At 36.8% G+C, this 22457-nt stretch overlaps 1 long non-coding RNA gene across 1 annotated transcript in view; it reads right to left on the minus strand.

Annotated features, from left to right (window-relative positions):
* Positions 1-624: 624 nt before the first annotated feature.
* The window catches only part of LOC138711590 (uncharacterized), a 671876-nt gene continuing 650043 nt past the window's right edge, over positions 625-22457 (minus strand). The window contains exon 3 of the long non-coding RNA XR_011335403.1: positions 625-693. This is a non-coding gene — a long non-coding RNA (uncharacterized lncRNA). The remainder of the gene's footprint in view (positions 694-22457) is intronic.

Below are 22457 nucleotides of genomic sequence, written 5' to 3' on the forward strand. Positions count from 1 at the left end.
TCAATCTGCCTCTCTTTAATCGCCTTTAGAATTTTACGTAGGCCTATAATTCCATATATTTTTACTTTCGCATTTCTATAAAAAACGAGAACTTCTTTCCAGAAAACGTGTTCAATATGCTGAAGACTTCTGTGAATTGATCATTCAAGATAATAATTCTTCATTATAGCTTCTGCGTCAAGAAAAAGCGTGACCCACTTGAATTCCATTTAATGTACTGAAATCGTTGAACTGAAGATTTGTAATTGGTTTCAATTTTTATTTTTATGAGACAGTTGTGATTTTTACGAGACGTTATAAAATTAAACTCGTTAAATTGAAAGTTCTCAAAGTTAAATCTGACGAACTTATTGATACCAATCATTATAACTCCAACACTAACTGATGCTAACTTGTTACGAATAAATTCCGACATTCTAAATCAGCTATTTAAATGGTGTCTAGCCTATAGTGTAAATACTAGAGGGACCTGTGTTCCAGCACTCTATAATATGTGGTTTAAGGATTAATTGAAACGGATTTCATGTGCGGTTACTGCACATTGTCCGAGAAGAAGCGAGTATTAGAAGAGCATTCCAACTATTGATCCAAGAAGCCAAACAAGACAAAGAAGTCTGTGCCCTACCTTGGGACTCTGTGCTGGAGCCTTTCTTCATGGCTGACTCCATCTTGCTTCCGCTTGATCAGCTCCTCCTGGAAGTACAGAAACAAACAATCAGCAAAACAAACAGAATTCGACGCAAAGGAAAGAAAAAAAAGAGTTCGGGGTGAAACAAATTGACAAGGAAGTGACATATCCTACACTAAGTGGGACAATTTCGAGGCACATTTCAAGAGAGCTTAGAGTCCATTTCAAGTACTCACTTAGTCCACCGCTATGGAGTAACGATTAGCATATCTTACCCGAGTTAAAATCTCGGTTGGGACAAGTTACCTGGTTGAGACGTTTTCGAAGGTTTTCCCTCAATCAACTGAAGCAAAATTATTGCTGGGTAACTTTCAGCGTTGGACCTCGGACCCATTTCACCATCATAATTATTACACTTCCCGTGTTTCATCATAATCTGTTTATTTCCCATATTTCGGGCTTGCTCGGATGTAGAATTAGCGGCGGATCGCCACCGAACTTAGATACCGTGGTATGTAGTCATTAGTTGCTGGTAGTAGTGCTACTTAACGCGGACTCTTGCCTCGGGCTCATAATGCTCGTGGGACCTAGTGTTGAGGGACCGCAGTTATGTCTATGCGGAAAGGTAATGAAATTCTGTAGGCAGTAGGGGAGTTCGGGGGCGGCCCACAGAGGAATCTGCAACGCGAGAGATCTTAAGATATGCAGTTGTAGTACAATGGGCCCACCCAAGCAGTCTATGTCTCAATAACATTATAATCACTTCTAAGAAGAACAGAATGTTAGTTTCCGTCATAGAATACTTGGTTTCGTAGAAGTTCATTTTTAATTATTCTAAAGATGAAACAGAGTTAATGCGTTGAATGTTATACATCTGTCAGTAACATTATTAGGGGAGACTGTTGTACCTTTAGCATAGTGTACCTTTGAACATTTTTTTGTTTTTTTTTTTTATTTTTTGCTACTACCTAGACGAAATAGATTGTAGGGAAAGCCACTAAGTAGATCTGGTCGCAGTTTTGGTTTGATTTATTGCAAAATGTGAGTTCTGTGAACGAAAGAATCTTTTTTAGTACCAAAAGTAAACATTTCGTTCATTGATATATGTTATCTAACATAAAACCCGATTGTATTTATTACCATCCATTAAGTACAATATGTTCCATATCACCTGGTGAGTAATAACATATTTTAATTTCCGTGATTTATTCGAATCTCTAGTTTTGGTAGCCATATTTGTTTAAACGTGCACTCTCTTGTACCTTTGAACACAAAACATCTTGTACCATGGAACATGATCCAAATTACACGATACTTCTGGTTTTTGTCTTTCTTTTATATTAAGATCATGCACTAAGTAAGTCTGGAGATAAGAGGCACCCAATTGATCCGGATGCCTTGAAGAAAGCTGTTGAAGCAATTCTTGTTCCTCCAGGAAATAAAATCTAAATCAAAGAAGCCTGCTATGGTTTAGGACTGCAAATACATTTTAAATATGATTGTCAGTTTTTACAGCTATATTCCCACCTATATTCCATGAGTTCCTTCTTACAAGAGGGTATGTTCTAAGGTACATCAACCTGTCGTACCTTTGAACATATTACATTTTATTTTTCCATCCTTAATAGATGTGTAGAACAGGAAAATATATACACGAAGTTGTAAAGGAATCTTCAATAATTAATTAAAGTATTTTTAATTTAAAAAATATTATTTCCCAAAATTAAAAAAAAAATAAAATCTGAAAAATGTTTAAAGGTACAAGTCTCACCTAATCATAAATATCAGTATCATTACAAACGTATAAACTTCTTACTAAATTAACTTTCTCAATATTTTCCACACCTTTCAGCGTGATGTTCTTCTGCAACGAGGAAAAATTTTCAATACATATTTATCTATGATATTCAAAACTATATTTATGAAATGTGTCGAAATGCTTATTATATTAAAGTTTATTTTATTAAGGTAATTCTGGATTTCACCATGTTTTCCTTTGTGGTGAATGAAATATCCAGATCAATCGTCAAAATAAGTCAATTTCTTCTTTGTTTCAAATAATTGTAAATGAGAATCAAAATGTCTAACATTGAAACATCTAAAGCTTCATGAATTATTAATTCTATACCTCTTGCTCTCTGATACGAATCGTTGTCAAATGATATGTTATTCTAAACAGGGTACCATCATTGTCATGCATTTTTTATAAATATTTTCTGGTCATTGAAAATGTCAGTACTCAAAAACTAGATCATATATATGACGTTTAGTTTAATGGCTGTCACCCCTTGATCGATGAAGATAAGAGTTGAATACATTCAATTTGAATTTATTCACAGGGACCTTTACCTGAAAGCTAGATTTGCATATATATATATATATATATATATATATATATATATATATACATAACAGAAAACCACAATTTCAAGTCACACAGAATTTGTGTGGACTCGATGTGGGTTTGTGGCATCTTGTCAGCCTACTCGAGTTATGTGGATAAAAAGGGAAAAATTGAGACGTTGTCGGGCGAAGTTCCTGAGAAGCTCAGTCGGTAGAACGTTGGTGCGCTAAGCTAAAGGTCCCGGGATTGATACTCGACCGCGGAACAATTTTTGCCTTGAATTTATTCAAGTCTGCTTCACAGAGAGCTTTACCTGAAAGCTATATTTGCAGAAGATAAGAGTTCTTTACAAGTATGGCAAATCTCCAACCCATTAAAATAGTTAGCAGAAGCTAAATTTTACACATCTAAGACACTAATATTTTAACGCATTTAACTTAGAGCGCTGGTTCCTAATTTTTTTATTGTAGTTTATTCCTGTCTGTGTCTCATTTTAAGCAAGAGTAGCTACTTACTTATTTAGATGAGGTCCACAAGACATTACTTTACTCCAACCAGGAGAAAGCCTCAGGGGAACGAGACGCAGCGGGGTAATGCTGCGAATGAATGTTGATGTCACAAGATGTCATAAGGTCACACACGTGGGTACACGCATCTCCATAGGCTAACTCTCAAAGTACAAACGATAACACTGATATACACATACTTATACTACCCTAGTTACAAAATTAGATCACTGTTAATCTGGGTTTTTTAATCCCTCCACACAGGAAATAACATATGTTTTTAAACTGATTATATAACTGTAATATTATCTATCTACTTCGCTTCAATAGATGACGCAAGAGTAAGCACATTCCTTTCACGGTTAATCTCCTGGTTGGAGAACAGTACTAAAGCTTTTTTCCTCTAAAAATTGTGGCCGCCAAATTTAACTATTAGCAGGAAGCTAAGACTGTAGCAAAAATTAATTGCACTGTGTTTCAGAAATTGATTTCAGTTTTCTGTTTAATATACTGTTAAAATATTGACCTATATTTCAGAGATTAATTTTAGTTTTCTATTTAATTCACTATTAAAAAGTTGCGCTTAAATCTACGAAGATTTGAATGAACTTAGCATTACAATTAATTCAAAATTAAAATGGCAAATATAACACAAGTTGTTATGGAAAACCTGTTCCACAGGTGCTTTTATCACAGAAGTAAAATATTTCACCAGGAACAAACATATATATCCCCTTGTACGAGCATCCGTCAAATAGCCCTAGTAGAGTCGTGTATTTATGCAGAGAAAGGAGTTGTATGAAAGCAAATAAAACATTTCTGTTTGTTGGCTTTCTGAAAAGAAAATGCTTAGGAACCGTTTCTCCGTAGCTACGGTTTACAAACTTTGCACTCCAGCAAACATCAAGCCACAGGAAAAGCGACTCTCTGGTGTACAAAGCCCGTGCAGAGTCCAATTTTAAACCAAAGTTTTTTACTCGCTTGCTTCTCTATTGTAATGCGGGGAAAGTTTGCAAACAGACACTTAGGAAACATGTCACAATAAAGGAGACTAAGTTGTCTCACAGATATGAAACAGGCCGATTCTTTTACCATTACTGCAATTCTTATAATTGTGCACACATTATATTAAATTTAATCTCCCAGGCACACTGTTAACCGAACATCTAGAGCAGGTGTGTCCAAAGGAATAAGTAGCGCCGAATCACTGTTGAATGCAGCCCGCAATGCTTCAATCTAGATGTGAGTAGTGGGGATGGAGAAGTAGGAGATACAATCACAAAGTGTGGCAGTGGTAATTTACTTCATTTAACTGTTACCAATGTTATCGAATTATCGACATAAATAATATTTTATATTTACACAAAATTATTCCTTGAAATATTAGCCTATATTTACATTTTGAAATACAACATAATCAACATACGTTTGAAAATGAATATACTGCATCTTATGTAGTATTTTATATACTAACCAAGTATTACTCTATTAGCTAATTATTAATTACGTTGTTCCTATAAAAATTGAATCAATAATTCACTGAAAAGAACTTAGTTTATGCTAAAACATTCAGTAACTATTAGCAACAATACTGTAAATCAGCCCTCCTTACGGTGAACATCGGAATCTTTTAGTACGTAATAGAGGAGCGATTGTTGCATAAATTTTAAATATTAAAAGTTTTTAAGCAACAATATTTTGTAAATACAGGAACTGTTTATGATTTGTATTAAGTAATACCGCCTTAAAAATGTTCAATAGTTACGAACAGAGATGCTTAATAAAAATACAAGTTTCAAAAGAAAGAATGCAACACGTGCTTTAGGGTACTAAAGAAGCTTATGGGAGAGAAGTCCTACCACAACTAACTATTGCAAGATGAGTGGAAGCGAGGCATTCACTTTTAATCAAGAGCTGACAACCAAAGACAGACATATCCAGAAATTATGCTGCAGATGGAGTCCGCCATCTCTCAAGGATTTGGGAACGTATTGTTAACATGGTAGGGGACTATGTTTGAAGTATATAATGCCAAAAGTAACCATCTGTATATAAATTTAGTGTGAAATATTAACTATGTTGTCATTACTTTCCGAATGTCCTGGTATATAGTTTTAACCATTATTGTTCCTTAATCTTCTCTATCGACTCGAGCAAACAACAACTTGAAAATCTGGTTATATCTGATAAAGCCACACACAATTGTCTAAAAAAATATCCTTGTCCGATATACGTGTCTGTATATTAATTTGACAATGTTCATCAGACTTATAGGTTGACGCATACACAGATTTCATGGAACACGCAAAGAAACTGAAATAATAATAATACTAATATTAATAATAATAAAAATTATTATTACTATTATTATTACTATTATTATTATTATTATTATTATTATTATTATTTAGACGGATGAAGTTACAGGAGAATGGAGAAAGTTACACAACACAGAACTGCACGCATTTTATTCTTCACCTGACATAATTAGGAACATTAAATCTAGACGTTTGAGATGGGCAGGGTATGTTGCACGTATGGGCGAATCCAGAAATGCATATAGAGTGTTAGTTGGGAGGCGGAGGGAAAAAGACCTTTAGGGAGGCCGAGACGTAGATGGGAAGATAATATTAAAATGGATTTGAGGGAGGTGGGATATGATGATAGAGAATGGATTAATCTTGCTCAGGATAGGGACCAATGGCGGGCTTATGTGAGGGCGGCAATGAACCTCCGGGTTCCTTAAAAGCCAGTAAGTAAGTATTATTATTATTATTATTATTATTATTATTATTATTATTATTATTTCAAAATTTTACAATATTACAATCAAAATTTTTACAATTTTGTGCAATTTTTTACAATATTTTAGCGAGATGTAGTGAGATGAGGTGAGGTCCGAGGATTCGCCTAAATATTACCCGGCATTTGCCTTTAGGTTGGGGAAAACCTCGGAAAAACCCAACCAGGTAATCAAATCAAAGGGGTTGATGCCGAGGACTCGCCATAGACCATTCACACGGCTGTGAAAAACCTCGGAAGAAACCAAAGACCAAAGGGGGATCCAACCCAAACCCGAACACAGCTCCGGATCAGCAGCCCACTGATAGGATCATTCCTGTGCAAGAGGAGTTCCTCTTGTTCCTGTGTCATGCAGGCGTAGTGGAAGGGGTTGAGGAAGGAAGCATTACGTCTTGCAATGCTCATTGCTCGCAATTCACGTTTGCATCACTTACTCAATAAGCAGAAAAGCTTGAGCTAGACTGCTAGAGCATCGGGTTTCCATGCTGATAGTATGATTTTGAACCCTCGTGGACCCAAGTGAAATTTGTCAAAGATAAAGACGGTACACTTTGTGGTAGTTTTTCGTTAGGTTCTCCTGTTTTCCTTATCAACTTTCCAACATCACTTCATTCGAACATAATCAACATACTGGTGCCTGGTAGATCACGTCTCATGATTCACCAAGGCCAGCGCTACGACGGAATGGAATCTGCAATTTGCGACTTGGCTTTTCAAAGTCCAGATCCGAGACGGGTCTTTGTAGTCAGGCTTGGTTTGTCACATTAGCTGCCCATACATTGGCAGTATTACAGTCTTTGGATGCGGCGGGATTTGTCTGCTAGTAATACTTTTGGTTAGTGCGCAACTCACACGCCAAACTTTCTCCTTCACAATCAAAGCGTACCGGCTTGTAACAGGATTTGACTCGCACGCAGTGTGTCCAACTGTAACGGAATTTGAGTCTTGGGGAGACTTAGCTACGATAATCTAAAACCTCCTGAAATGTAGTGAAATTTCATGTTGTAAGCTTAATTAAATGTTATTATTTCTAATATTTGCAATGTTATAGATTTTCTACATTTATGTTGATGAAAACTATTTGTATATTTGTAGTTTTTATTTTTTATATGTAAAAATATTTATGTAGCGCCCATGTTCTCTAAGAAGTGACTGCAATAAACGAAATCAGTAAAAATTATAATATCAATGCTTGTCCAACAGTTGCGCATGCAAATAATAGCAATAGAAACCGTTGCTGAGAATTTCTCTGAATGAAAATCAGAGTGCACAAGTTTCAAATTTATTTAGATTTATTACTTGATTTAATTATGAGTTATAGCTGCCTGCGAATTAAATTAATTACTGCTGGTCAAATGTGGCTATCATAATTAAACTGTGTTAAAGTTTAATTCAGAAAACAAGAACCTGAAGTACTGCTGAAAAGATTTATATATAAGTTAATGTCTTTATATAATAAATTTAAACTGTTTCAATAAAATTAGATTATTAATTACTTGTATTACTGATTACAAGAATTTTTATAGAAGTTAAATCATTGTACCAATAAATTAAAAGCAAAATTTATGATAATTCACAACTTTGATTTTGTAACAACGTAAACTGAAAATAACTACAGTAGAAAAGACAGCATTTCCTATTTATAAAATCGAATTTCATTTACTATTCAGTTTCCCGAATATATTATGCGAGAAATTCTCGAACATTTGATTACTTTGATGTCACGTACATCAGTGGCAAACTAGCTCGTGGCAGAAGGCGACCTGTACCTCCTCGATATGATACGACATTGTGGAGCCAGTACAATTCCATATTAAATAATGAACACCGAAGAAATAATCTGTAGGAAGGCTTCCACAATCGTCTGCAAGTGGTGTTTGGGAGATACCATCCAAGCTTCTATACTGCTTTGACTGAGCTCCAAAAGAAGGAGACCGAAACGAGGACCATGATTGCTGAATTCACATAGGATAGACGCGTGAGGGCACGATCGAAGAGAGAGTGACTACAACTTCAAACACGAATGCGAATTATCGCGCAGGATCATCACACCTATGCAGCTGATAACAGTCATCTCGATTACCTGAGGACACTTCATTTCATTTTGTAAAGAGAAAGTGTAATTAAATTATACCATAATATTATATTAAATACATTTGTGTGGTAATATACACTACGTACTGTATTATCGGGAAAATGGAAATCAAAGAATTCGAGAATGCGGATTCGGGAATTCTGTGTTCGGGACAATGGAATTTCGAGAAAATGGAAATCAAATAAATCGGGAAAATGTCTGCCGGGAATGTAGATTCGGGAATTTTGTATTCGAGAAAAATGCTATTCGGGATAATGGATGTTAGGGAATGCGGATTCGGGAAACTGTCCTGGAATCCACCTGGGGTCAGCAGATCGTAAAGTCCTCCGCAGAGACACTCAGGACAGAACGTTAACCATGGATATCCATCCATACCTGAGGAGGGATTCAAACTCACGTACCCTCGGACTGTGCCGCATAAGCCCTAAAAGAGCGCGTGGCAAAAATATGTACAATTTAAATGACAGTCTGTATTTTTCAGATATCCAACTTAAGAATCACAATTCAGTTTCAGTTGGTGAATAGAGACTGAAAAAGACTTTGAAGTTGGTTTCTTGTTGCGTTATTATGTTGACAATGCATTCAGAGTGATTAACTTGGGAGCAAATACAGTGAGAGAAGTACAGTTTCCGTTGGGGAATAATATTTCTGTTCCTGGAAACGGGAGCGAAGTGCGGACGTAGAGTCATTAGTAAGAGCTGGATCTGCTGTAGCCAATTTGAGGCGAAATGTCAGACCCTTAAGAAAGAAACGGAGGCGTGTTATTCCGCGGGGGAACTGCGAGTGGACCAAGTAATCAATATCGCTCGACTCAGACAAATAACAACCATCTGGCATACCCGGCACCAGGGCACGTACTTCGAACCTTCTCGCTGTTATTACAGTCTATTTCATCACTTTAAACATCCAATGTTACGTACTTGCAATTAGTTAAGTTTCCAGTAATGCAGTCTTTAGCTAATTGTTACTTTTGAAGTATGGAAACTATTTACTCCTTGACTTTGTTAGTAACTCAAAAATGTTTAAATTAATTATACTGGTTACTGTTCAGTCTAAACTTATCACTTTTACACAATGAATTATACAGGGTGTTTAAAAAATACGGGGCATAATTTCAGGTATGTATTTCCCACATGTAGACAATCAAAATAGTTCATTACAACATGAGTCCGGAAATGCTTTATTTCCGAGTTATGGCCTTCACAACATTGAAATTCATCGGAACGTTTTTCTTTCCGCAGGTCGTTGCCGTCAAAGGAGACATTAAGAGGGCACTCTGACAGTTCAATCCGAGGCGAAGGTTACATTCAGTGTTGTGTAGGCGTTAGACTGTGCGACATGTATTCAAATCAAGAGCTGACAGGGATACACTTCATGTACGGTAAGGCGGACGGCAATGCTGCGCTGGCTCGTCGTTTGTACCAGGAGAGGTACCCACAGCGACAATGTCCAGATCGGAAGACATTTGTACGTCTCCATTACCGTCTGTGCGATTATGGAAAATTTAACTATCCTGGTTTGGGAAGGGGACGACCAAGATCTACAACTCCAGAAGTACAAGAGGAGATTCTGGAGGCTGTGAACATGACTCCTTCTATCAGCACACGAAGGGTAGCGTTGCAAGTCAATGTTTCTCATACGACTGTCTGGAGACTGTTGAAAGAGTATCAATTGTATCCTTATCAATTGCAACGTGTACAGGCCCTGTCACCAGCAGATTACCCTGCACGAGTTGGGTTCTGTCAGTGGTTCTTGCAGCAGTGTGGTGTAAATCCGAACATTCCTGCCTCAGTATTATTTACAGATGAAGCACAGTTCACACGAGATGGCATAACAAATTTCTACAATCAGCATGTATGGGCGTATGAAAACCCACGTGCAACTGTTCCATCTCATCACCAGGTGCAGTTCTCCCTCAACATGTGGGCCGGTATCATTGGTGATCGATTAGTTGGACCCCATGTACTTGTAAACAGACTTACGGGACAGGTGTACACAAACTTCCTGGAAAACACCATACCTCATGTTTTAGAAGACACTCCACTGATCAATCGTCCACGCATTCACTTCTTGCATGATGGCGCTCCTGCACACTTCAGTCGTACGGCTCGCCGGTACTTGGATCGAAGGTTTCCTGATCGATGGATAGGTAGAGGTGGCCCAATTGCTTGGTCTCCACGCTCACCTGATCTGAACCCTCTCGATTTCTACTTGTGGGGCCATTTAAAATCATTGGTTTATTCGTCTCCGGTGCCTGATTTGGAATCCCTTCGGAATCGAATTTTGGCATGTTCTGAGGACATACGTAATACTCCTGGAGTTTGGGATCGTGTTCGCAGGTCAATGAGACATCGATGTGAGGTCTGTATTCAAGCAAGAGGTGGACATTTTGAACATGTTCTGTAATGACAACGACCTGCGGAAAGAAAAACGTTCCGGTGAATTTCAATGTTGTGAAGGCCATAACTCGGAAATGAAGTATTTCCGGACACATGTTGTAATGAACTATTTTGATTGTCTACATGTGGGAAATACATACCTGAAATTATGCCCCGTATTTTTAAACACCCTGTATATACGTGGAGTGAAACTTTAATAGTGGCAACACTGCCGTAAAAGCGAAACGAGACGGAGTTAATTGTTAGTCTATGTCTGCCCTCCTCCCCCCTAAAAGGACTCTTCCGTCCGACTCACAGCGCATGCGCTGTGGAGAGTTGAAGTTAGTCTCCTGTTAGTTACAGCTCTAAGAGATTGTGTTTCGCCATGTTTACAAAGCAGGATATCAATCTTGGCTGAAAATTCAATCTGTCCGTGGTCGTATAGCACGACAATGTCATGACGGTCTTGTTGAGGCATGTGGAGGGACGGCGTTACCATACAGCACTGTAGCGAGGTGGGTTCGAGCCTTCAACGACGGGCGTGACCGCGTGGAAAACATGGCTCGGCCGAGTCGTCCGAGTGTTAGTGAAGAAGTGCAAGCTGTTTCCGCGCTATTAGACAACGATCGACGACAGACGGTACGTGAGTTGGACCAGGAGATAGGGATATCGCATATGATGTGTTTCGTATACTAAAGAACCGCCTAAAAATGAGAAAAATTGCATTCAGTGGGTTCCCTGGGATTTGACGTAGACACAGCAATGGATACGATACGACAACGCTCAAACTCACTTGGAGCGTTATGATTGTGAAGGAGACGCCTTCTTACGGTGTATTGTTACGCTTGATGAGACATGGGCCAGGACATACGAACCTCTACTTAAGCGTCAATTAAATAAGTGGCGTCATTACGGGTCACTACGTAAAACAGTGGTGCGTCATATCCCTACGAATGTCAACGTTATGCTGATTGTTGTGTACGACTGTGATGGCGACATCCTAACACATACAGCTCTAATGGTCTAATGGTAAAGAATGAACTAGTAGCCATGTCAAATATACAGTATATATATATCTACCAATATGATAAAGAAACTACACAAATATGGGTTTTAAGCTTTTTATAAACCGAATTAGAATATTGAGAAACCCCACATGTCCATTTTTTTTTTTTTTTTTACGAAATTGAGTTATATACGATTTCATATTCTAAACATGTAGACTCATGATATTATGAAGACTAACCCCACATATTCATTTCAGTTAAAGTTCAGAAAAAAAAATGAGTACAAATCTAGGACCTTAGAAGTTTTTGTATCTCCTGAAAAGTTTAGTTTTCTAGACATGTGGGGTTTCTCAATATTTCGGTTCAACTATTGTTTCTGTTGCTTCTTGTTTTATTTATTATTTTGTTTACATTCCATACTTGTGTACATCTTCTCAAATAGTTTCGATCTAATGGTTTGTTCCTTTAGTTAATGCTGACTTTCAGTCCACCGCTGAGCTCCCAACAAAGAAGTAAGAAAATATCATTATCTTCAAGAAACTATTAATAATCCAACCTACGTACATGTCATTCTGAAGTAATCTAGCATCGGAATTCATACAACCACGTCGCCATCAGTGACGTCAAAAGGAAAAGATCTTCTAGCTCATTTCATCTTCTTTGCTGTAGATGAAACTTGATATATCAATACAAAAGAGAATCCATTTTTCATGACGTATAAAACATATATTGGATAGTTTTTCTTAAGATAGCTGTTGGAAATGGTAGATTGTGAAAAAAAAAAAAGATGACGTCAGAGAACACATGTGACGACAGAAAGCAAAAATGCTGGACTCTTCGCGAGATGGCGCCACTTTCTTTATAGCCAACTTCCGTCATCAAAATGGTAAGCCTCATATACAGGGCAGTCGTCTGCTCTCGAATAGTGTGTACAGTGGAAAAATGATTTACAACGCACCCAGAAAGTGATTTGACCCGCTTAATGACGCCTGAAAATGTCACTCTTGACGGTTGGTTTGCAATGCTCTTCGTGGTATAAGGACAAAAAATATAAGAAGGAAGAAAGGTTAAATTATTCTCACAAGACTAGTCTACGTCTTATATGATTTCTTATTATGCCTTCAATATCGTTGGTTTCCGAAATATATTTCTGCGGTATTTTCAAAACTATTTCCTTTGACACTTATATCATACATCTTCAGTATGAATGACCTAAAATATAATACAACATACCGTGTGTTCATTTCGAAACTTCCCACTTCAAATAACTTTTTATATGGGCAAAAACATCTCGATTTAAATTTCGAGCGGTTAGTTAAACACTACCGCTGTTTGAATTTTCTGTTCCACCCAACTACCGCCACTTTTGAATTTCAGGTTTCACCCCTATCTTCAGACACATCATTCACTTAAAGAGTATTATAAATCCTATTCGTATGAAAAAAAAATCGGTCCATCCATTTCTTAGCTAGAGCCCAAAACGTATTATTTAATGAATTAAAGCTTCGTTGATTTTTATGTTCGGAAGAGGACTAGAAGGCCAGCATCTCAGTCTGAGGCTTATTGTGCAACTTGCTTTATATTGTACACAGAAAAGAACACTCCCAACCTTGGCTTAAGAGAAAAATACCGAGATGAACATTCACAACCTTGGCTTAAGAGAAAAAATATACCGAGAGTAACATTCACAACCTTGGCTTAAGAGAAAAGTATACTGAGATGAACACTCACAACCTTGGCTTAAGAGAAAATTATACCGAGATGCACACTCACAACCTTGGTTTAAGAGAAAAGTATACCGAGATGAAGACTCACAACCTTGGCTTAAGAGAAAAATATACCGAGATGCACACTCACAACCTTGGTTTAAGAGAAAAGTATACCGAGATGCACACTCACAACCTTGGCTTAAGAGAAAAGTATGCCGAGATGCACACTCACAACCTTCGTTTAAGAGAAAAGTATACCGAGCTGAAGACTCACAACCTTGGTTTAAGAGAAAAGTATACCGAGATGAAGACTCACAACCTTGGTTTAAGAGAAAAGTATACCGAGATGAACACTCACAACCTTGGTTTAAGAGAAAAGTATACCGAGATGAAGACTCACAACCTTGGTTTAAGAGAAAAGTATACCGAGATGAACACTCACAACCTTGGTTTAAGAGAAAAGTATACCGAGATGAAGACTCACAACCTTGGCTGAAGAGAAAAATATACCGAGATGAACACTCACAACCTTGGTTTAAGAGAAAAGTATACCGAGATGAAGACTCACAACCTTGGTTTAAGAGAAAAGTATACCGAGATGCACACTCACAACCTTGGTTTAAGAGAAAAGTATACCGAGATGAAGACTCACAACCTTGGCTGAAGAGAAAAATATACCGAGATGAACACTCACAGCCTTGGCTTTGTCCACCAAAAATAGGTTTTCATCATTGCCACCGAGATTTGACCTGGGATTCGCAGTTATCTTAAACTAGGGCTCTGCAACCTGACCTACTAAGGCTGCTATCCCATATTAATGTATTATCTGTCATATCTTACCGAACCATATCGTGCAATGTTATGCTGTATCGTGTTACACTATTCAATATTGTAAGCACGTTATAGGCTACGTTTTACAAATTAATACATATTCATGTCTAAGACTCAGAACCAAATTACAAGCAGTATGATAATATATACACAAGCAGAATACTGAGCAGTGTATTGGCTCAAATATGGAACGTCAGCTCATCTTGTTCCTCTGGGCGATTCCTTCCTTTCTTCTTTATTAGATAGCAGCACGGTCAAACAAGTAATCATGGAGGGGGAAGCTAGATTAACAGTTCTGTCGCTCGCACGGAACTATCACCACAGAGCTAATGGGTTCAAAGCTAGGTATCTGGTTCTATTCAAGAACACTGGTACAATAAGTGGACAAATTGAGACATTTTTCGTGTATCTGGTGTGTAAATGGGTAGATTTTCTTAATTTTGGGATACTGAATTCAGTGGAAAAATCAGTTTTTTTCTATCACGTCACATTTTCTAGATACACAGCACTAACACAAAGAGAATAATAAGATATTGGTAAATATGGACCATTTTAAATTCAAGCATAACATAACATTTAGAACCCCCATTAAAGTTTTCTTTACCACCTAAAACTCTTATAAACCAACAAAATCACGTTTCAGCACGCACTAGACTACAGGGTTGACGTCGCTAGCTGAGTAGCCACTATCAGGCAAAGCCAGTACACTTCTAGCATAACTCTTCCATGTAGTGACTCTTTTGACAAACTTCTTCCACCATATATTACATTCAAATACAGAGTTTAACCATCATAATTCTTATTTTTATACACTATCCCTGAAAAATGACAATATTAATAATGTAAATATATTAAAAAATTCAATGAAGTCTAAAATACCTCAAAACCCTTAAGTTACGTGATACAGCAATTCCGAAAGCCATTTCGGATTCTACAAACAAAAATTAATATGAATTGATGTATCACACACCAGATGCAAAATGGCTGTTAACCAGTAATTAAAATGGAGGCGTGGGACAATTACTCTGCCTGCCATTATAATTTCACTTTCATTCCAGTCTCTCCACAATTATAAAGAAAAAAAAAACAGAACTATCACTCGGGAATTATTCGTCAGCCAGACAGGTCGCCTGGCATAATTTGCCTTCGCGGTTATTTTAAACAACTGCAACATGACCAAGAGGGCTATCTATCCCTCTTGAACCTGACTTACTAAGACTGCTATCTCACATTCATGTATACTTTGACACCATATCGTACAACTCTCTGGCAAATCAGGTTTTTTGTTGAGGTACCATTTATAATTTAAATGTTTATTTTTCCGGTGCAAGCTCCCGATGTTTCGCAAGTAGTATGTACTCCTGCAGTATAGAATACAGTGCACACCAGTGGCGGTTCCTCGGCGGAGGGAAGGGAGGACCGTCCTCCTCACATTTTTCTTCTTTTGAAAGTAAATACCAAATGAAATATATGCCTTAAAATTCGAGGAAGATTCGATAATTTTTAAGTTCACAGCTATAAGAAAACCTCGGTTGATCGAGTTTTAAACGACGCGCACTCATGTGCTGCTAGAAAACTGTGAGAAAGATGCGAGATTGTTTGTGTGGAGGAAATTCAATCCATTCCTCCTTTACTGCAGTTACCACACATAGACAACAGCGCACTGGCGGCCAGAGAAAGAAGCAGAGTTTTAAAGCAAGTAAATGAACGGAGAGGGAGAAAATCCTCCTCTGAATCACCGCATGGGCGGGATATAGAAACCGACTGGTCGTGCAGCAAGCTCGCTACCGCTGCCATCTAACGATGCTGCATTCAACCAGACTATAACACATCTAGGAGGAGGCACAATAAAAACAGTTTTAATGCAAAGCTATGATATACACCATATAAAATTTTTAAAATTATAAAGTAAAATATATTATTCATTGCACTTTATATAAGCTACTATTCATGGTTTGAAACTTTCGAGGATATCCGACAGTTGAAGTTGGATTTATATAAAACAAAGAGGAAGTAGTTCTAAGTTAGTATCGCATAGCTTTTTGACCCCTGAAATTCACTTCCATTCATTGTCTACTAGACAGGACAACAGCCAAGTTGTCAGTTTTGTACAAATATATTTGAAATTGAAAGTATTCCAAACTACATTAGTTTTAACACAAAAAAATTAATCGGCCACCGGCAGCTTTGAAAAATAATGGTAGTATGACTTTACAAAACTGACATTCTTCAAAAGCATGTGATACTGAACTTGTAAAATGTACATGTGGCAACACAGACCACGTGGGCGGGTGCAGTGTTCTCGCATTCCTAACAGATTGATTATTTCCCATTCTAACTTCAGTAAAACGGTTCCGCTTACGTGTTGGTAGCTAGTCTCTTCCAACACGTGTGATGCTGTAGTGTGCGCGAAAAATGCTGCGGGGTTGTGAATTTTCTTGTAATTGTTAATTTGTGCAATTATTCAACAATGAATAGAAGTAAAGACACATTATATTTAGGACAATTTAGGAAATTCAGTTTACAAGAACAGATTATTGCTATACAAACGGAAAGGCCAATCCTAACACTACCTCGTCTTACATGTATGCATGTAGGCTAATTTGTAGGATTTTTCTCTCAAGAAGGTGTAATTTTGCGCTGTTAACTTCTTTCCTCCTCTTAAGAAACATGCACACTGATGCACACTGAATTTCAAAAATAAATTAACATTTCATTGAGGGTCATTTCCCTAAGTAGGTCTATTGCATCATAAATGCAATGGTAGACGATACTGGTTATCAACTGAATCAGGATTCTTTAACTGGCATAATGAAGTACTATACACAGCCTTTCATTATATACAGTTTGCATGCAGTCTGTATTCACAATGTGGTCCGTACGGTAACATTAAAACAGATTAATACGTAACTCAATGACAGTTTCCAGGACGTTATGGCTTAATTAGTTGCCTGTTAATTAACTCACAGTAGAGAAGGATAAAGCTTTGCTCTAATTCTATATATTTTGCTTATGAATACTTCATATAAGCCTATTCATGTACCTTAACTCTAATTATAAACAATAACCACTGATCCATGGCCTGCGCCAGTTATGTGTAATCCGCCGAATGACAAAAATATTTCATAGTTACAATTTAAATTGTTTTCAATCCCCTTATGAACGCCCAAATCCTTTTGTGATAATTTTATAATGCAGAAATGTTTGGTACATTCTAGTCAAATATTTTATCTTCATGGTCATGGCAGTAACTTAAGGGGATATTATGGTGAAATAATGGTGAAAAATTAAGAAGATTCACTTAAAAATTTATTGTAACACTCTATTTACACTGAGCCCCCAAAAAGCTAATTAATTAATATTCCCGTGACTATTTTCAAGCCTTTGAGTCAATATGAACTAAAAGTGTTGATAAATTTGTAGCAAGGAATCTGAGTCATTCACAATACATTTTTTATTTCCCTGGTAAGGGAAATTTTACTGGAATATACAGTACAGGGTGATAATAAAGGTTTTCCATGATTATAAACATTTGTTACTGAAAAACTACGCTAGATACAGGGACTCAGTTTTCAGCAAATAATACCTCAAAATTCAAAGTTTTCATGGATACGCCTCAACGTATGCTCCGTTTGTTTCCCGGAGTACGTCATCTCGAAACCCAATTTCATGCCTTCTTTTCGCCAGCACCTCCAAGTCCGAACATTGTGTCTGTTGACTTTTCCGGAGGTATGAAGGATTGCCTTGTCAGAAAAATAAACTTGTCTATACTCTATTCCAGATGTGTTGGGAATGCAAGTAAACAGAGGCAGACAGAGACAAAAAGCGCGGTTCACAAGCTGCCAAACTGACTTTGCGAAATTATTCATGAACATTGTCTGGAATTTTAATAGAGAGTAAAATAATATAATAGAGGGGGCCAAGGTTCGAAACTGAACTGCAGCACCATCAGATAGATGGAAAATAATGTAATGTAATATTACACGTACCTTTTGTTATCATCGTTTCGTGTTTATTCACTCTCTGAAGTGCTGTCTTCTCCGATGTTGATGACCATTTCTTCAACCTCCTCCACTATATTGTCCATGTCCCACAATCGATGTTCTTCTGTCACTATCACATGGCGAACACAATCTGCCCATTTTTCAGCTGTTACGTGTTCGAAACTTTCATTAAGTAGCCTTCTTACTTCTTGTAATTTAAATGTGGTATTGCGTGCCGCCACATAACCTTTCACTTGAGCCCATATTAACTCAATTGGATTGAGTTCACAGTGGTAAGGTGGTGTTCGTAACACTGTCATATTATGGTTTTTTTGCCATTTCTTCCACTACGTTTTTGTCATATGTACTTCTATGCTCTGAGACAAGGAACAACAACTCTTTTTTTCAACAACCGTTCACTGTCCAGCGGAATCTGTTTAGACTTAAGCCATTCCAGAATATTATCCCTCCTCGAATCTGTTGTGGGTAACTTCTCCTTCTTCACTGTATGGTATGGGGCGTTATCAAGTACGATAACACTTCCCGATTCTAGTTTAGGCAGTATTTTCCCAAACCACTCATGGAATGCCTCCCCTGTCATTTCTTCGTGGTACTCCTTCGTAGAATGCGACTCAAACACCCATAACACATTATCTACGAACCCATTTTCATTTCCAATATGCACTACAATTAGTCGCTTTCCTTTTCCTGTTGGATTTCTCAAACCGACACTTAAACCTTTTAAAAAAGCATCTTTAGGACTAACTATTTTCTTATCTTGCCACACCTTAGCTCTGGTAATTCCTTCGTTGAGCCAAGTCTCATCCATATAATAAATAGTTTTGCCCTGTGCTCTATATAGTCTGATATCTCTAAGATACCTGCGGCGCCATATGACAATGTCATCCCGATCCAGTAAATAAGTGTTTCTCTTTCTTTTTTAGAATTTGAAACCTATATGCAAAAGGAGTCTGTAAAGAGTAGTTCTACTGAAATTATTTATGTCATTATCTTCGTTAACAGCTGAAAGAATTTTGTCCAATGTTGGAATTTCATTACGTAAGTAAAATGAATATACTTTACTCCTTATCGCACGCAGCCTTTGTAAAATCATCGGTTGTATTTAATATAGTTTTAGTTTTGGGTTCCGTTCTTTTTTTTTTTTTTTTTAGATTTGACTTGGCCCGTAGATCGATATTCATTTAATATTCTATACACACTGCTCTTCCCTACTCCCAAAGCTGAACACAATTTTGAAACTACGTCTGTAAGAGATACTTCAGGGTTATCTTTCACAAGAGTCTTATACACATTTATAATCTGTATTTTTTCTCTCGTATGAAACCCTTCCCCCCCCCCCTTGTGCTTCATGACTGGCGAATGTCCAGAACATCCTGGTTGAGAATCGTCATTCATGTCAGCACTCTAGATTCAGTTATGCACAACACACTATATAAAACTAATCTGTACTTTGCAATATTGCAGTTCAATGCCTAACGCAAATCAATGACACTTGTACACGTTGTTGTTAAAATAACAATAATAGTGAACATTTATTTTACTCAATATATTACAGCGTCGAAACACAACTGCCGGAAAGACAAGCGAGTTACAGTGAATCATGCTCTACTCTTATCTCCCGCTTGACAGCCAATGGCGTGGCGACATTCAGTTGAAGGTCACGTAATGTCTGTGACTCTCTCTCCCGGGACATCTGGAACATAGTCATTGTGTCGTTTAATTCCTTCCTAAATATCCGCAGCAAATGCAGCAATTCGGAGACGGTTGTTTGACAACAAAACTTGCATGATTTTCACTTTCTACACGTCGGACTGCAGCCTTATGTGCAAAATTTTTCACACTTCCGGAGAAGTCAACAGATACAATTTTCGGTTTTGGGGGCTGAAAAAGCGATATATTGGCGAGAAACATAATATAAAATAGGATACTGATTAGACGTTATCCGGACAACAAACGGAGCGCATGTTGAAGTGTGTGCATGAAAACTTCTTAAGTTGAGGTATCATTTGCTGAAAACCGCGTCCCTATATCTAGTATAGTTTTTCAATAATAAATGTTTAGAATCGGGGAAAGATTTTATGTTCACGCTGTATAACTGCCCTTGTAGCTTTAGTTGCATGTAACGACTTTCTTCACATCATACAAAGCTTTGTTACTCTGAAGTTGGTAGAAATGCAGCATTGTTGTCGACTTGGGAAATGCTGAACAAATGGAGGTCTATTGTTTTCTCCATCGACAAAAGGGAGAGCGTACCTCTTTATGGCTTCTTGAACCTAAAGTTAAGTTAATGTTATGACATTGACTACTGTAATATAGCATAGTTCACATGAAAGTCTTTCTGCAATAAGTGTGAACTAAGGATTTAAGTTTTATATACATACTGTAGTGTCTGTTCTTAACAAGAAAGCTCTTTCACTGTAGCACTCCTTTGAATGAAAGCAAAGACACTTCTATCAACACGTTCCTTTATAAATTCATGTAGATGTGCGAAGTATTTATATATTTATTTATTTATTTATTTATTCTGAGGGAGATAAGGCCAACAGGTCTTCTCTTCCACACCATCAGAAATACAAATACGAATATAAATATACAGAAAAAATTTTAGAAATTAATCTACAACAATAATTATACAATTTAAAGAGTTTTAGTGCAATAATTCGATGTGTATTTAGCCCATTAACATTTTTCCTTATATTTTCCTGTGAAAAAATGAGGGAAGAAAGGGAGATTGCAAACAGTTGATTTACCATATTAAATACCTATGTGTAGCAAACTCTGTTACACAATGTATATGTCGATATAACACAATGATATATGTATAAGTTGCACTAGCAAATTCATCTTGTATAATAAACGTTCTTGTTGAATTTACATTTTTAACATCCATGATTGCTGTAACATGTTCTCATTTGCGTGCGTGACACGTAACGACAGCAAAGCAGGGAAAATAAATGAAGATCTCTCTGGGGACTGTGGTATATTTCCCGATGAAATTGGCTACATCTTGACGTTTATTTTACCTCAGGTTATTAAATTGTATAGCATGAAACGAACGCATAAATATACATACTAACGGACAACTCTAGACATGAGCAGACATTTGCATGTTGATTCTCGTCAGAATGATGGACGTACATATAATGACCTAAAAATAAACTCAATTTTATTCCCTTGTGAAGTGAAGCTATGAAAATTCGATCTTTCAGTAAATTAACTAATTTAAAGGATATAACAAAAGAGCTTATTATGTATGAATTCGGAGTGTCAATAAATGTTTTAGACTTTGTATTTCTAAATTCATGTTATACATCTCCTGACTCCCGCGATGGTTCAGTACTAGTTTATAAACAAAGGGACCTGGATTTAAATCCCGTTCCACTCTATATTCATAACTCTCTTCCTCGTATTTTTTTACTATCTTCTTTTTGCATTTGTTTTCTCTATTTGTACTTGTGATTTTATGTCTATTTATTTTGTCATTAACGTCTTTACTCTACATTTGTTTTTTTTTTGTTTGTATTTGCCGTTTATATTCTGGTTGTGTGGTAGAGAAGGCCTGATGGCGTTAATTCCACGAGATAAAATAAATAAATAATTGAATGAGCGAATAAACGGATAAATGGTATAGATATTTGATAGTCGTCCCAACCAGGGTTTAAAAATCTGCCTCCTAATCAATTCTAAAAGAATATTTATATTTAATTCAATTTTTTCTTTAATAAAACCCTAGTTAGGTAGGCTATCATTGAAAAATTTATTGGAAATGCAACAAACAATTTAGGCTACAACACAAATTATATTTTATAAAGAATATACAGTAAATGATGATTAATTATGCAAATCGAGGACTTCAGTGCAATGGAGGATATTATCTCCATAAACAAGTAAATAAATAAATAAATAAATAAATAAATAAATAAATAAATAAATAAATAAATAAATAAATAAATAAATAAATAAATAAATAGTGTAATCCCGCGGTCTAGGTAACACAGAGGATTTCTCCGATTACTCCCTGTAGCATCCCATCAATTCTTCATCATCATCACTAATTACGAGTTGGTTCGCCGTCTGAGGTGCACTCTGGATAGTCTCTGATGAACTAAGTGATCTATGCTTCTCGTCACTAGTGACATCTATGACGGAAAAT

This window comes from Periplaneta americana, chromosome 13, assembly GCF_040183065.1.
Source record: "Periplaneta americana isolate PAMFEO1 chromosome 13, P.americana_PAMFEO1_priV1, whole genome shotgun sequence".
Classification (NCBI taxonomy): domain Eukaryota; kingdom Metazoa; phylum Arthropoda; class Insecta; order Blattodea; family Blattidae; genus Periplaneta; species Periplaneta americana.